Consider the following 14,371-nt stretch of genomic DNA (forward strand, 5'->3'; position numbering starts at 1 on the left):
GGAGAAAGGTGAAGGGGCGTGGCTAAGGGCACAGAGCTGACAAAGGGACAGAGCTGCAATCCTAGCCACGCCTGTCTCCCTCCCACCTCCTCCAGCCCCGGCTGAGCTAACCACACAGGTGCACGGCCCCTCCTCAGAGCTCCACTTTCTACCTCTAGGCTCAACTGCACTCTCAGGGTCCCTCCTACCTCCCTTGCGCCCTCTTGTAATTCTTCACAGGGGTACCCACCCCTGTTCCTCCGCCTCCAGTCCTCCCCAAATCATGTGGTGTTCAAGCCCATTCTGGACTCTTGGAAAATGGAATCAGGATCTGTTCACCGGTCTTAACTGGACCACGTTTATCTAACATCCCGAGAAAGTAACGTGGAGCAAGCCCCTTTTCAAAACTAGATATTGTAAACTGCCAAGTTACAGAAACTTCATTTGAAAAGAGATTTGTTCATTCTCCAGAAATGCCTGGCAGGACTGTCACAATGCCCCAAATTTCTGCATTAATACTAATAAAGGATTCTAATTTCCACCTATTGAGATTTTCCAATCACCACAACAAAAGGTATTTTTAAAACTTTCAGAACTTTACTCCTTAAACTTTTCACTAGAGAAAAATGAAGTTCATGCAACAAATCTTTCAATTCACATTAATTTCATAATTTTCACAACTTGAAGAAAAAACAAAAACCTGTCTCTTTGGTCTCCCCTCCACACCAATGGCTTAGAATAACAATGAAAAGAGGACAGAGGAGAAATTTAACTGTTTGATATTCTGATATTTATACCCGTGAACAAGAGAGAGCTCTTTGTATGTGTTGTATCATATGTGTATTTCTAACTATAAGACTAAGATATACTCTACTGTCATAAGTAAATCAGGTATTGTATCTTATGTATATACTCATATATATTGTAATTTAATAAAAGTTTATTGACAGATATCACAAACGGAAAACTGTATAAATCATAGTGTTCAGCTCAGTGAATTATTTCAAAGTGAACACACCTGTGTAATTTAATTGTATTTTAAACAGGTCATAAAAACACAAGCTACCATAAATTTGTAAGTCAACAGATATGCAACATTTTACACTTTAGTACATATTCCCTAATTTGTTCAATGTGAAAATTTAGAAGAAAGCACCTTTTCAGAGTTTTTTTTTTTTTTAATTAATTAATTAATTTATTTATTCATGGCTGTGTTGGGTCTTCGTTCCTGTGCGAGGACTTTCTCCAGCTGTGGCGAGCAGGGGCCACTCTCCATCCCCGCGGTGCGCGGGCCTCTCACTATCGCGGCCTCTCCTGTTCACAGGCTCCAGACGCGCAGGCTCAGTAGTTGTGGCTCACGGGCTTAGTTGCTCCGTGGCATGTGGGATCTTCCCAGACCAGGGCTCGAACCTGTGTCCCCTGCATTGGCAGGCAGATTCTTAACCACTGCGCCACCAGGGAAGCCCCAGAGTGTTTTAAGAAAACAAAAACCTTTGATGTAAATTTTATCCTCTTATGACAGGCCTATCAGTATGCATTCTCTCCTTGTAAACTAAACCCCATAGGAACAAGTTAAAATTCTCCATATGAACTCAATTTATTCAGACAAACTAATGACCTAATTCCTTGCTTATTTCTTCTCATTGCATCTAATAAGAAGAAATCAAATCCTGTTCCCATGGGCACATGGAGGTCCCTCATTATGGTAGTTATCTGATGAGTTCAACTCCAGGTCACAGGGAGGACAAGTCACTTCCACGACTAGTAAAACTAGTGGAAAAGTTCTCTCGGTAACAGCCCAACAGGCTTCTAAAATATAGGCCCAGAGAAAGGAAACAGCTCCCCAGCCTTCCACCTGCTGCACCATCCTCCCAGCTGGACTGCTGCCTGGGGCCCCAGGGCTCAGGGTCCCCTCTCCCTCCAACATTCTACCTGGACTCTGAATTCCAGGGCTGGTATTTATGTTCCCAACGAACGCGGTTCGCTCTCCAGCCTGACACTGATGTCACCCACCTCCCATAACAAACAGAGCCCACCCAAGCCCAGGTATAATGGACTCCCCACCCACCCCTACCCCCAACAAGCTCAGAGAAAACCGGAAGCCTCTTGCCCCCAGCCTTCACTTATCTGGGCATATCATCCCCTTCTTTCTCCAAGCGTCTACAAATCTACTTGCGGGAGCAATGAATTAAGAGACATTATTCCTCTAACTTACAATACTTGTATTGCAATATATACAAAACTCTCACCTGACAGAAAACTTGTGCTGGCGCGCCCTGGCTAATGAGAAACTCTCCACAGGTCCCAGTGCATCCAGCACCCACAGCGCCCGGCCCAGTGCATGGCCACAGGCTCCGATCAATGATTAACATTTCTTTTTTTTTTTTTTTTTTAATTTTATAGCTACTTTATTTATTTATTTATTTATTTTTGGCTGTGTTGGGTCTTCGGTTCGTGCGAGGGCTTTCTCTAGTTGCGGCAAGTGGGGACCACTGTTCATCGCGGTGCGGGGACCGCTCTTCATCGCGGTGCGCGGGCCTTTCACTATCGCGGCCCCTCCCGTTGCGGGGCACAGGCTCCAGATGCGCATGCTCAGTAGTTGTGGCTCACGGGCCCAGCTGCTCCGTGGCATGTGGGATCTTCCCAGACCAGGGCTCGAACCCGTGTCCCCTGCATTAGCAGGCAGATTCTCAACCACTGCGCCACCAGGGAAGCCCGATTAACATTTCTTGAATGGATTTATAAGTTAATCAATATTTCCTCATCCTTCCACCACACCCTGATCACATACCTACAGAGACAGCGTCTTCTCAAACTTAAAGTCCAGCCTTCTTTTCATTCTGTCTTCCTATAGAGAGCCGACATCCTCCTCGCCATTTTATCTCCCTCCCCAGATCTTCCCCCACACCTCGTGAACCCACATTTCCTCGGGCCCCTATCACCTCCCTTCTGACGATGTCCCCTAACTCCTGTCTGCCTGGAAAGGCTATAAGCAGCAGTAGTAAAGGAGCTTCGTAAAAGAAGAAACTAAGCCATGTGCTCGGGACCCCAGCAGGAGTCAAGAGACAGAGGGGGACCAGCACCAGGTATTCTCTATTTACACGACAGGGTGACTGTGAAGGGGTCAGGAGAACTGGGGCTTTTTTTTTTTTTTTTGAGTACTATACATGTTTGATACCATGGTAATTCGTTTACCCTCGATATGCCAGATATAATCCCAGATACTGTAATAGAAAAGTAAAATGCAGTTTCTCCCTGTTTTCAATGAGCCTCGATTCTGCTGAATGGGGTAAGAATCTCACATGGGAAGCAATTAAGTTACCCATCAAATTCAACTATGAGGAACAGAGCCTGAGCTCAGCTCTCCATACTTAAGAGTCTCATGTGAAATACAAAGAGCATTTTTCCAGCGTAGCAGCAAGGACCTGAAGCGTCCATGCACTCCTGTAGAAGTGTGCTGTTCAGCCTGGCACCCATCCTGGAAAGCCTGTGATAAGCTCAGAAAAGCAGAACGTTTCACAGCACCACACTCAGCTACCCTGGGTCCACTCGTCATGAGAACTGTGGGTCTGAAAATAAAAAGTGTCTCTTAAAACCTCCTACCCCAAAACAATGAATCCAAATGAGAAGCTAAACCCTCTTTACATTATTGTTCCTGACTTTACATAAATTCCTCACAAAAATATTATTTCATGGGCTTGGAAACAGATCCTCCAGCCCAGTCAAGCCCTGGATGACTGTGATCCTGGCCAACATCTTGATTACAACGTCATGAGAGACTCTGAACCACGCACCCAAGCCCTGGTTTCCTGACCCCTAGAAACTATGTAAGATAATAAAATTTACTGTTTAAGCTCCTAAATTTAAGATTAGCCACTTTAAAAAAATTGATAAGCATATATTCTAATCCATTTCAGATACAAAATTTCAAAAACATCCATAGTGGTAATAAGTTAACAAAATGAAGTGACAACAGGCTAGTTTAAGAAATACCCAGTGAAGTTTATCACGTTTACTTTAATTGAGGCATAATTTACAGACCATAAACGTGCCATTTAAAGTCTACTGCTGCATGAGTTCTGACCACTGCACGTCACAGTGTAACCACCAGCCCAGTCAAGACAGAACATTTCCATCATCCCAGAAAGCTCCCCGCTGTGCTTCCCAGTCAACTCCACTCTCCCTGCCCCAAACCAGCCATCTGCAGGGGTGGTGCTGGTTGTGCCACGATCATCACCGAGTCCTGTGTCCTGGAGAAGTTCTCACAGACGGGGTCACTTCCTTGTGTTTGGCTTCTTTCATTCACCACAACGTTTTAGAGATTCATCCACGTTGTTACCTGTATCAGGAACTCATTCCTTCCTGCTGACGAGTAGTATTCAGTCGTACGGATATAACAGTTTTTGTTATCCTGTTCGTCTGCTGATGAGCATTTCGGTTATTTCTACTTTTTAGCTATGAGGAATAAAGCCATCTTGAACATTCATGTACCAGTATTTATGTGGACAAACGTTCTGGCTTCTCTTGGGTAACTGAAGGGGAACGGGTTGAGGGGGTGGTTTGTGTGGTTAAGGGCTGGTTTAACTGATACAAACTGCCGAACTGTTTTCCAAAGTGAAGCACTGTTTTACACTCCCCCCAGCAATATATGAGAGCTCTAGCTTCTCCACATCCTTGTCAACATTTGGTGTTGTCAGGGTTTAAATTTTAATGATCCCCTTTTGAAATAAAATGCTAACCTCCTGGTGAAGAAAGAATTCCACATAAATGGTATTTTGATAAATAATGAAAAGAAGTAAGCATAAAAATGTCCTTAATGAAGCTATCAACCCCAAACGCACTATAATCAGATTTTCAATAAATAAGCTAGCTAGGGACTTCCCGCGTGGCACAGTGGTTAAGGATCTGCCTGCCAATGCAGGGGACACAGGTTCGAGCCCTGGTCCGGGAAGATCCCACATGCCATGGAGCAACTAAGCCCATGCACCACAACTACTGAGCCTGCACTGTAGAGCCCGCAAGCCACAACTACTGAGCCCCGCGTGCCACAACTACTGCAGTCCACGTGCCTAGAGCTTGTGCTCTGCAACAAAGAGAAGCCACTGCAATGAGAAGCCCGCGCACCGCAACAAAGAGTAGCTCCCGCTCGCCGCAACTAGAGAAAGCCCGCACACAGCAATGAAGACCCAATGCAGCCAATAAATAAACAAACAAACAAACAAATAAGCTAGCTAGATTTGCTGAAATTTAGATATAAAGGGGGGCTTATTTCCCAGGCTAATGTCTCATTTGTACTAATTATGTATATGAATCATGACTCAGAAAGCTATCAAAATAAAGTATGTTTGACAAACAGGCTATCAGAACTAGATTTTTTAGATATTAAACAACTACAACTCACTTGATAATTGTGGTTAAAAGCTTTAGATCACAAGTCAGTTGATAACATGGCTTTAGTCAAATGTATTTTTGTCTCCTCGGGTAATGTGTTTCATATATATTTTGAAACTGGTGTTACAATGATTCAGTTATTAAAAATATATAATAAAGTTTCTCAAACCATTGTAGACAATTATGCAATACACTCATCTTCCATCCTAAGCCTCTAATGATATGTTTTGTAGATTTTTAGTCTTCCCAAATATTAGTAAGAAGACTTAGCTTTATGTCTCATCTGAGGTACTATTGAAAACTTTCTGCCAACATGCACCGAATGTGTTTTTCCAATACGTGCCAAAACCATCGAAGACTGCACTTCTGTCTATGAAAACAAAACGTTCCTCACCTCGCACAGTATGTGTTCATTTAATGACTCTTCACTCTCACAGTTCCTAGAAAAATGACACTATTTTCCAGACAACTTTTTTTTGGTATAATGACATCCAAAAACACATTAAGTGCTCTGTAAGAAGTGATATTGTGACATTAGTTTCAAGCAAATAAACAGTCACCAATTTACTCACCCCAACTGCTCCGCATCAGAGAATAGGACGTGGCCCAACCCTAGAGCAAGTGTCACGGCTGGTGAGTCCCCGCGTGCGCTCTGAGCACACGCGCCTGGTGAAGAGGCCGAGGGGCGTCTTCTTCAACCCCCTCTGCTCTACTGTGCACAGGGCCTCCCCCATCTGTTTTCAAGTGCTCTCTCGTTTAGCTTTTGTTACCCTAAAGATGCTTTCCTGTCCTATAACTTTAAGTTCAGTTTGAGTGCATTATCCCCAAAAGTTGAAAAATTGGTGAAGAAAATTATATAAAAGGAAGAATTTACATTTCAAAGTCATTCCAAAGAAAAATTCTCTTGCATCCCTCTCCACCAACCATGCCTACTGTGAAGCCTTCTCCTCCTCCTTTCGCAAATACGACACACTGTCATTGCATGACATTTCATGTCCCAGCTGAATTCATGTGTTATTGCTTCTATCATCATGACTTCAGCGTTCAACTCATATATTTTATATCTGTGAAAACAGTTTGGGAATCAACAGTCCCCCTTTCTTTATTTCACAGGCCGTGTGTCTGCTCTCTACTGCTGAGTAACAGATCACACCTAGCCTTGGTATGAGCTTAAAACAGTACACATTCATCATGGCTCACAGCTTCTGTGGGTGAAGGATTCCCGAGCAGCATGACTGGTCGGTTCTGGCTAGAGATTCCTCCTGAGATGGAGTCAAATGTCAGGCAGGGCTGTGGCCGTTTTAAGGCCGCAGGATCTGGTTCCAAGATGGCTCACACGCATGGCTACCAAGCTGCTGCTGGCTGCTGGTGGGGGGCCTCAGTTCTCCTCCAAGTGGGTCCCTTCTCAGAGCTGCCTGCTCCAGTGTCCTCGTGACACAGTGGCTGGTTTCCCTCAGCGCAAGCAATCCAAGAGAGAGCTGGAGCAGCTGTCTCCTTATGAACTAGCCTCGAAGTCACACGACCTCACCTTCCCCATGTTCTGTTTGTTCGGAGCAAGTCACTAAGTCTCGGCGAGGAGGGGAATTAGGCTCCACCTTTGAAGGGAGGCATGTTAAAGAATTTGCAGACATATTTAAAGACCACCACATCCACTGACTGTGAAATCTCGTGAAGACTCTACAGACTTCTATCATTCTATCATGCACTACTTAGAAGAGTTTGGTTGTTCCCAACAGCACTGTCACAATCCAAAGAAGAGAACGTTTATGAGCATATGTTTAAGAGAGTGAGATAACAGGGCAATCAACAGAGGTTTTAAATATAAATGCTGCTTCTCCCCTCAATGCCTAACGTATACTGCTTGGTAGTGGATTTTGTCAGTAGTTAAACACCTATCAGCTAATGGGCCACTTTAGATGTCAGCTTTAATCCTGATATGCTGATTTTAATACTCAACCAAATAACTTCATCTTTGGTTACAAAACAGACAAGAATATAACTGTAATATTATTTGGGAAAAAAGTAAGTTCCCTAAGCTTCCAAGTTCCTTTTTGTATTTAGTCTATATGGAGAACACAGTTAACCCACTGGTGAGCCTAGCCATCCACCCCTGGCCTCTCTCCAAAGGAGCTCTAGATCCAGAGTTCCCATGGCCAAACTCACATTTTTGTTTGTATGCCCTGCCAGCACTTCAACTTCCACATGTCTGAAACCAAACCCCTTCCTTTCCTTCCAACTCGGGCTTCCTCCCTAAACTCCGGACTTTCATCAATGGCTCTCGCACCGTGTCTACCCTGAGCCCACCTCGCCCACTGGAAGCTGCGGCTCAGCTCCTGATCTCTCTCACAGCTGTGCCTGCCGCCCCCTTCCACAAGCAACCCTTTCCCACCCCCATATTTTTGCTCACATTCTTCCTTCTGTCCACAATGCCTTTCTCCTACTTCCTAAACCCTTCCTTATCCTTGAAGATCTAGTGGCAATGCCATCTGCTTCCTGAGGTTCTTCCTGATCATCTAAGGGATTTCTTACACAGCTGTTCTGACGCTCAGGATCTGACATCACTTCCAGACATGGGACAGAACTCAGTATTTTTTAATGGATTCGAAATTCTAGAGATTCAACAACATGTAAGGAGCACTTGCTCAGACATTTATATATACTTGAGTTTACAGTTATCTTAGTTGATGTGTACGAAAACTCTGTGAGGGAAAATAAGCTTAGTTTAGGATGAGGAAGCTGAGTCTCTGTGCAGCTGCTGGACGGCTCTCCTAAGTTCCTGTGGTTGGGTCAGTATCCGTGTCAGGATCTTAACCTGAGTCTCCTGACAGCAAGCCAGACGCTCTTTCCATCGCACAGGTGGTATTGCCCTCATGTTTTTTTCTTACCAGGCTACATTTCTTACCATTGCTCCTAACCAACAATCATTTATTGTATCAAAGGGTAGACACTCCATTAGACACCACTTATTGATTTATTATTAGTTTGAATCATATGAAAATGCTATTTTTGTAGATCAAAAAATGGTCAAAATCAATAATTTCATATGGTTCAATCTAACAGGAAAGGATTCATTCCCCCCCCCCCCCGGGAAAAATGTAAAAGCTAAAGATAACTTGATTCTAGCATAGAGTAATAAAAAAAATACAGAGAAGAATGAACTCTAGGTAACTATTTTTGGAAGACTATGAGAAATGACAAAACAGACTAATGACACCTGCCTAGTGACACTGAAGGGCTTTCTGGAGGAAGGCAGGATGGTGAGGAGGCCTGCCTATTGCTGCTGCTATTATTCCAGAGGAAGTCATCTGTGGCTTTCTTGGGACAATTTCATGTAAGCAGACATAAATGAATTATAAAAGGGGAAGAACTAATTTTTTTTTTAAATAAATTTATTTAATTTTGGCTGTGTTTGGTCTTTGTTGCTGCGCGCGGGCTCTCTCTAGTTGTGGCGAGCGGGGGCTACTCTTTGTTGTGGTGTGCGGGCTTCTCATTGCGGTGGCTTCTCTTGTTGTGGAGCACGGGCTCTAGGCATGAGGGCTTCAGTAGTTGTGGCATGCGGGCTCAGTAGTTGTGACTCACGGGCTCTAGAGCACAGGCTCAGTAGTTGTGGCGCACGGGCTTAGCTGCTCCGCGGCATGTGGGATTTTCCCGGACCAGGGCATGAACCTGTGTCCCCTGCATTGGCAGGTGGATTCTTAACCGCCATGCTACCAGGGAAGTCCCGGAAGAACTAATTTTAAAACCTCGTGTCTGATCATTTTTCTTGAAAGATGATTTTCAACGAATTTCTTTTCTTGGAGGGTAATATTGTCCTCCTACAAATGTTTCTTTTAAGATTTCTTTAAAGAAAGATCATTCTGTTAGCTAATAATAACTCCTCTTGTTTACATTAGCATCTCAAATGACATTTTCTTTAAGTTGTAGTTTACAGATAACAGGATGCCTTTTGAGTTTATATCTCCATAACCTTGACATTTTTATTTTCAAATATTTTCTTTGGAAGTAAGTCTCTCTGAGATTCAAGTAGCTGTGACTCTGCTGTAAAGTAGAGCTGGCAAAGCCTCACGAAACTCCCTGCCTCCGGTCCCATTCCACCCTCCACCCAGACACACAAGCACACACGCTGGCACCCAGGGATCCTTCTGAGATACAGCTGACCCTGTCTTCCTCTTACTTAACCTCCTACAAGACGCGTCCAGGCTCTGAGACCCCCAGGCGGGTTCTCCAGTTCTCTTCCCTCTTCAGCATCGCCCCACCTTCCTGTCCCCTGGCTCTGCTGTTACATTCTCTGCCGCCACACAGCCCCACGTCTTCCTCCCTATCTTTGCGGAAGTCTCTGGTCGCCACCTCAATAAGGCTAATCTGATCCTCCCTGTTACTGTGGTGCCTTGTCCTACTCTCATCACACTCCTCACACTGTGTTATAGTTTATCTGTTTTCACAGCTCTCTCCAAAAAACACCCATTCTTTCTCTGTGAAATCTGAGGCAGACTTCAAGTAGCCACCACCAAACACCTTGCATTGATAATGTCTTTGGCCTATCTAAAATACAAATAAATTGGATACAGGGAACTACATTCAACATCTTTTTTTTTTGGCCGTGCCGCGCAGCTTGTGGGATCTTGGTTCCCCGACCAGGGATTGAACCTGGGCCTTAGGCAGTGAAAGAACCGAGTCTTAACCAATGGACCACCAGGGAAGTCCCAATATCTTATAATAACCTATGATGGAAAAGAATATGAAAAAGAATATATATGTGTGTGTATAACTGAATTACTTTGCTGAACACCTGAAACTAACACAGCATTGTAAATCAACTTACTGCAATAATAAATAAATAAACAAATAAATTGGATAGAATTGCTTTAAAAAGAATAAAAGAGGATTTCCAAGCCTGGGTGGTAGTTACCTGAGTGTCTGCTTAGTAATTCTTTAAACCATACATGTTTTACACATTCTTCTGTACATTTATTTTTCAATTTAAAAAGTAAGAAATAAAGAAGAATTAGACCTAACAGCCAGTATCCCATCTTGTGATTTAATCATCACAAGATATTGGTTTAAAATTATAACTAGTTTTTTAAAGTATAACTGGATTCTCAAGTACAATGCCACTTCAAAGATGACAAACATCCCTAAAACAAAACTGACAAAATAATTAGGATAAAATCTGTTTATAATCACATGATATTCTAGAACATTAAATCATTCCTCTTTTTTCCTACCTCTGCAAGGTTATAAACTTTCAGGTTTGGAGAGTATTTTTACTTGCTTATTTAGCAAACAAAAAAGTAGGTGATAATGATATCAAGGTACATTATAAACATGTAGGTTTATTTTTATCACATAAAATATTCAGTAAAATTGAACCTCTCTAACATCTCATTGTGCTCTGGAAATGGTGTATTTCATATTCCAAAAATTACTAAGTCTCACAAATTAATAAGAGTCAATTAGATATCTAAAGCATATACTGGCTCCCACCCCCTGCAATACTACTACAATATGCTATTTTATCCTATATGTGAATCACTCATACGATTAAAATTCACTGATACCAGTTCAGTTTGGTTTAACCACATTTATACCCAAGGCAAGTGGCTGGGCGCAGCTGGGGCGAGAAAGATCAACAGGAGAACAGGGCTACCAAGGAGCATGAACACCAGTAAGAGAAACCAACTACACCCCACACGAGTGCTACAAGCTGAGCATTATGGTGACTTCTCTATCTCTCAGAATGTGGCCCACAAAACACGCTGAGCTACACTCCTGATAGCAACAACTAAAAGATAAAACATAAAAACCTATTTTTAAAAGCACCACCGAGTTGACACAGCAAGGAAGGAAGCTACAGGGGCTGAAATAAAGAGACAGCAGAAGCTCTGGGCATTGAGGAAATATCAAAGCCAGCTTATGCCCACCTGGAGACTTGCCCTCTGGAGCTGCTGAACCCTAGCACTAACAGAGAAAGCCGGTTTTCCGGTAGTGACGACCTCCCCACGAGAACACGCCTCTTGGAATGGACCTCCTTCATCCCTCTCCAGGAGAGAAGAGGAACGCAGCAAGAAGCGCCTGGTGCAGAGCCCCAATTCCTACTTCATGGATGTGAAATGCCCAGGATGCTATAAAATCACGACCGTCTCTAGCCATGCACAAACAGTAGTTTTGTGTGGCGGCTGCTCTACTGTCCTCTGCCAGCCTACAAGAGGAAAAGCAAGGCTTACAGAAGGATGCTCCTTCAGACAGAAGCAGCACTAAAAGCACCCTGAATCAAGAAGAACAGGAAACCATCCCAATAAACACATTTCAGATTTAAAAAAAAAAAAAAGAGAGAGAAAGATGAGACCAACCCAGGGTGGAGAGTCCAATAGAAGATGCCATACACATCCAGGACCCCGATTCAGCGTGAGAGTGAATGAGAAACACCCTCAAACCCACAGATGCGAGCAGGAGGAATCTGCCCTCTCTCCATCACAGTCTGAGTGGAGGGGGACGACCCCGCTAAGAATCCGTAAACACGAGACAGCCCTCATGTAAGCTTCAAGACCCACAAAGGGGACCACAGAGTGAGTCTATCTGCACGCCCAGTTACTGACCAAAGCAAATGCAAACCACTTGGGAAAATCCCACCTTCATCCAGACCTTAAAAATATTCACAGGTCAAGTTCCAAGGAAAGTGAGAAGCTCATTGTCAAAAATCAAAGCACACAAAGATCATAACACCATGACTTAAAGCCAGTAGAAGCGACATATGCAGAAATTGAAATTATTAGTTGCAGAATATGAAATAACTATGTTTAGTGTGTTTAAAGAAATAAGAGAAGCTTAACATATGACCAAAGAGTAACCAAGAAGAGGTGGAAAAGAACCAACTAAAACCTCTAAACTGAAAAATTTTTAATGACTGCTTAAATCCACTTTACTGTAGTTGACATATAATAAACTGTACATATCGGAAGTGCACAATTTGACACATTTTGACAAACATGCACACCATGAAACTATCACCACAATGCAGAAAATGGACAAACCCATCACCCTTAAAACTTCCTTGTGCTCCTTTGTAATCCCTCCCTCCCACCTCCCGCCACCCTTCCCAGGTCCCAGGTCCACAGGCAACTGCTGATCTACTTTCTGTTACTAGAAATTAGTTTACGTTTTCTCTAATTTTATATAAATGGAACTATACAGTGTGTACTCTTTTGTCTGGCTTCTTTCTTACAGCGTAATGATTTGAGATCCATCCATGGTGTAATATGCAGCAGTGGTTCATTCTTTTCTTTTTCTTTTTAATTAATTAATTTATTTATTTTTGGCTGCATTGGGTCTTCGTTGCTGTGCGCGGGCTTTCTCTAGTTGCAGCAAGCGGGGGCTACTCTTTTGTTACAGTGCGCGGGCTTCTCATTGAGGTGGTTTCTCCTGTTGCAGAGCACGGGCTCTAGGTGCACGGGCTTCAGTAACTGTGGCACGTGGGCTCAGTAGTTGTGGCTTGCAGGCTCTAGAGCGCAGGCTCAGTAGTTGTGGCACACGGGCTTAGTTGCTTCGCGGCATGTGGGATCTTCCCGGACCAGGGCTCGAACCCGTGTCCGCTGCATTGGCAGGTGGATTCTTAACCACTGCGCCACCAGGGAAGCCCGGTTCATTCTTTTTTATTGCTCAGGAATATTTCATTGTATGGATATAACAGTTTTTTTGTCCATTCACCTGTTAACACACATTAGGGTTTTTCTAGATTTTTGACTACCACAAATCAAACTGCTATAACATTCATGTACAAGTTTATATGGATATCTGCTTTCCTTTCTCGTGTAAATACTTAGAAGTAGAATTGCTGGATCGTATAACAGATTTATGTTCAAGTTTTAAAGAAACTGTCCAACTGTGTTCCAGACCACACCACTTACATTCTCAGCAGCCGTGTGTGTTTCTCGCAGGCTCTCCACAACTCTGCCAGCACTTGCTATCACCAGTCTTTTTAGTTTTAGACATTCTGATGGATGCGTGGTAGTATCTCACTGTGGTTTTAATTTGTATTTTCCTAAAAACTAATGATGTGGAACATGTTTACACATGCTTACTTGACATTCACATACCTTCTTTAGTGAAGCATCTATTCAAATATTCTGCCTGCTTCTTCTAAAACTGTGTTATTTATTTTATTAATGAGATTTGAGATTTCTTTTTATATTCTGAATATAGTTCCTTATCAGGTATAGTATTTGCAAGTATTTTCTCCCACACTGTGCCTTGTCTTTTCATAACAAGTAACACTAAAAGCATATTATATGTACTAACATCCAAATAAACACAGTGAAAGACAGAATTCATTAACTGAAAAATTGTATCTTAAGAAGTTATCCAGAACACAGTACAAAGAGACAAAGAAAGTGAAAATATAAGAGTAATTAAGGATAAAATGAAAGATATAACATGTCTAATCAAAGTTCCAGAGAAGAAAAAAGAAAGAATGTGGAAGAAGAAATACCTGTAGAGATAACAGTAGAGAACTTTCCAGCTAGGTTGATAGATGCCAATCCCCAGAATCAGTAAGTTCAACAAATCCCAACAGGAGAAATTAACAGAAATGCACACTTAGTTCTTCTACTCAAAACAGAGAATTATTTAATCCTAATTTCATTAAATCTCAAAACCACTATATGATAGTAAAGGGATTTTTGACATCAAATAATATAACACCACAAAAACAGGATAACAGGAATGGAGACAACAAGAATGTCTGGAAGCTGGAGAATGGATGCGAAGTAACTGACCTAGTAGATCTGAGACAGACCTCAAGAGAGAAGAGGTGAAACTGGATGAAGAAACCAGTTACATCACAGAACCTTCAAAGGGCTCAGGAATTGGCAAAACTATGTATCTCTGGAAAGGGGGATGAAATGTAAGGCACCTAAAATAAAGCAAACTGAGTGAAAGATATTTAAGAAGCAGTAAAATCCCTAGATCTCCTCCCCAACTCTATGATCTAGCTGACCACCTCTCT

The 14,371-nt window shown here is 42.7% G+C and overlaps 1 protein-coding gene and 1 pseudogene across 6 annotated transcripts in view; one reads left to right on the forward strand and one right to left on the reverse strand.

The window, feature by feature from the left end:
- PPP1R13B (protein phosphatase 1 regulatory subunit 13B) overlaps positions 1-14,371 on the reverse strand; it is an 84,013-nt gene that overhangs the window by 20,111 nt on the left and 49,531 nt on the right. The gene's annotated exons all lie outside the window — the stretch shown is intronic.
- Positions 11,375-12,371, forward strand: LOC118889608 (annotated as a pseudogene).

This window comes from Balaenoptera musculus, chromosome 2 (genome assembly GCF_009873245.2).
Source record: "Balaenoptera musculus isolate JJ_BM4_2016_0621 chromosome 2, mBalMus1.pri.v3, whole genome shotgun sequence".
In the NCBI taxonomy this organism is placed as follows: domain Eukaryota; kingdom Metazoa; phylum Chordata; class Mammalia; order Artiodactyla; family Balaenopteridae; genus Balaenoptera; species Balaenoptera musculus.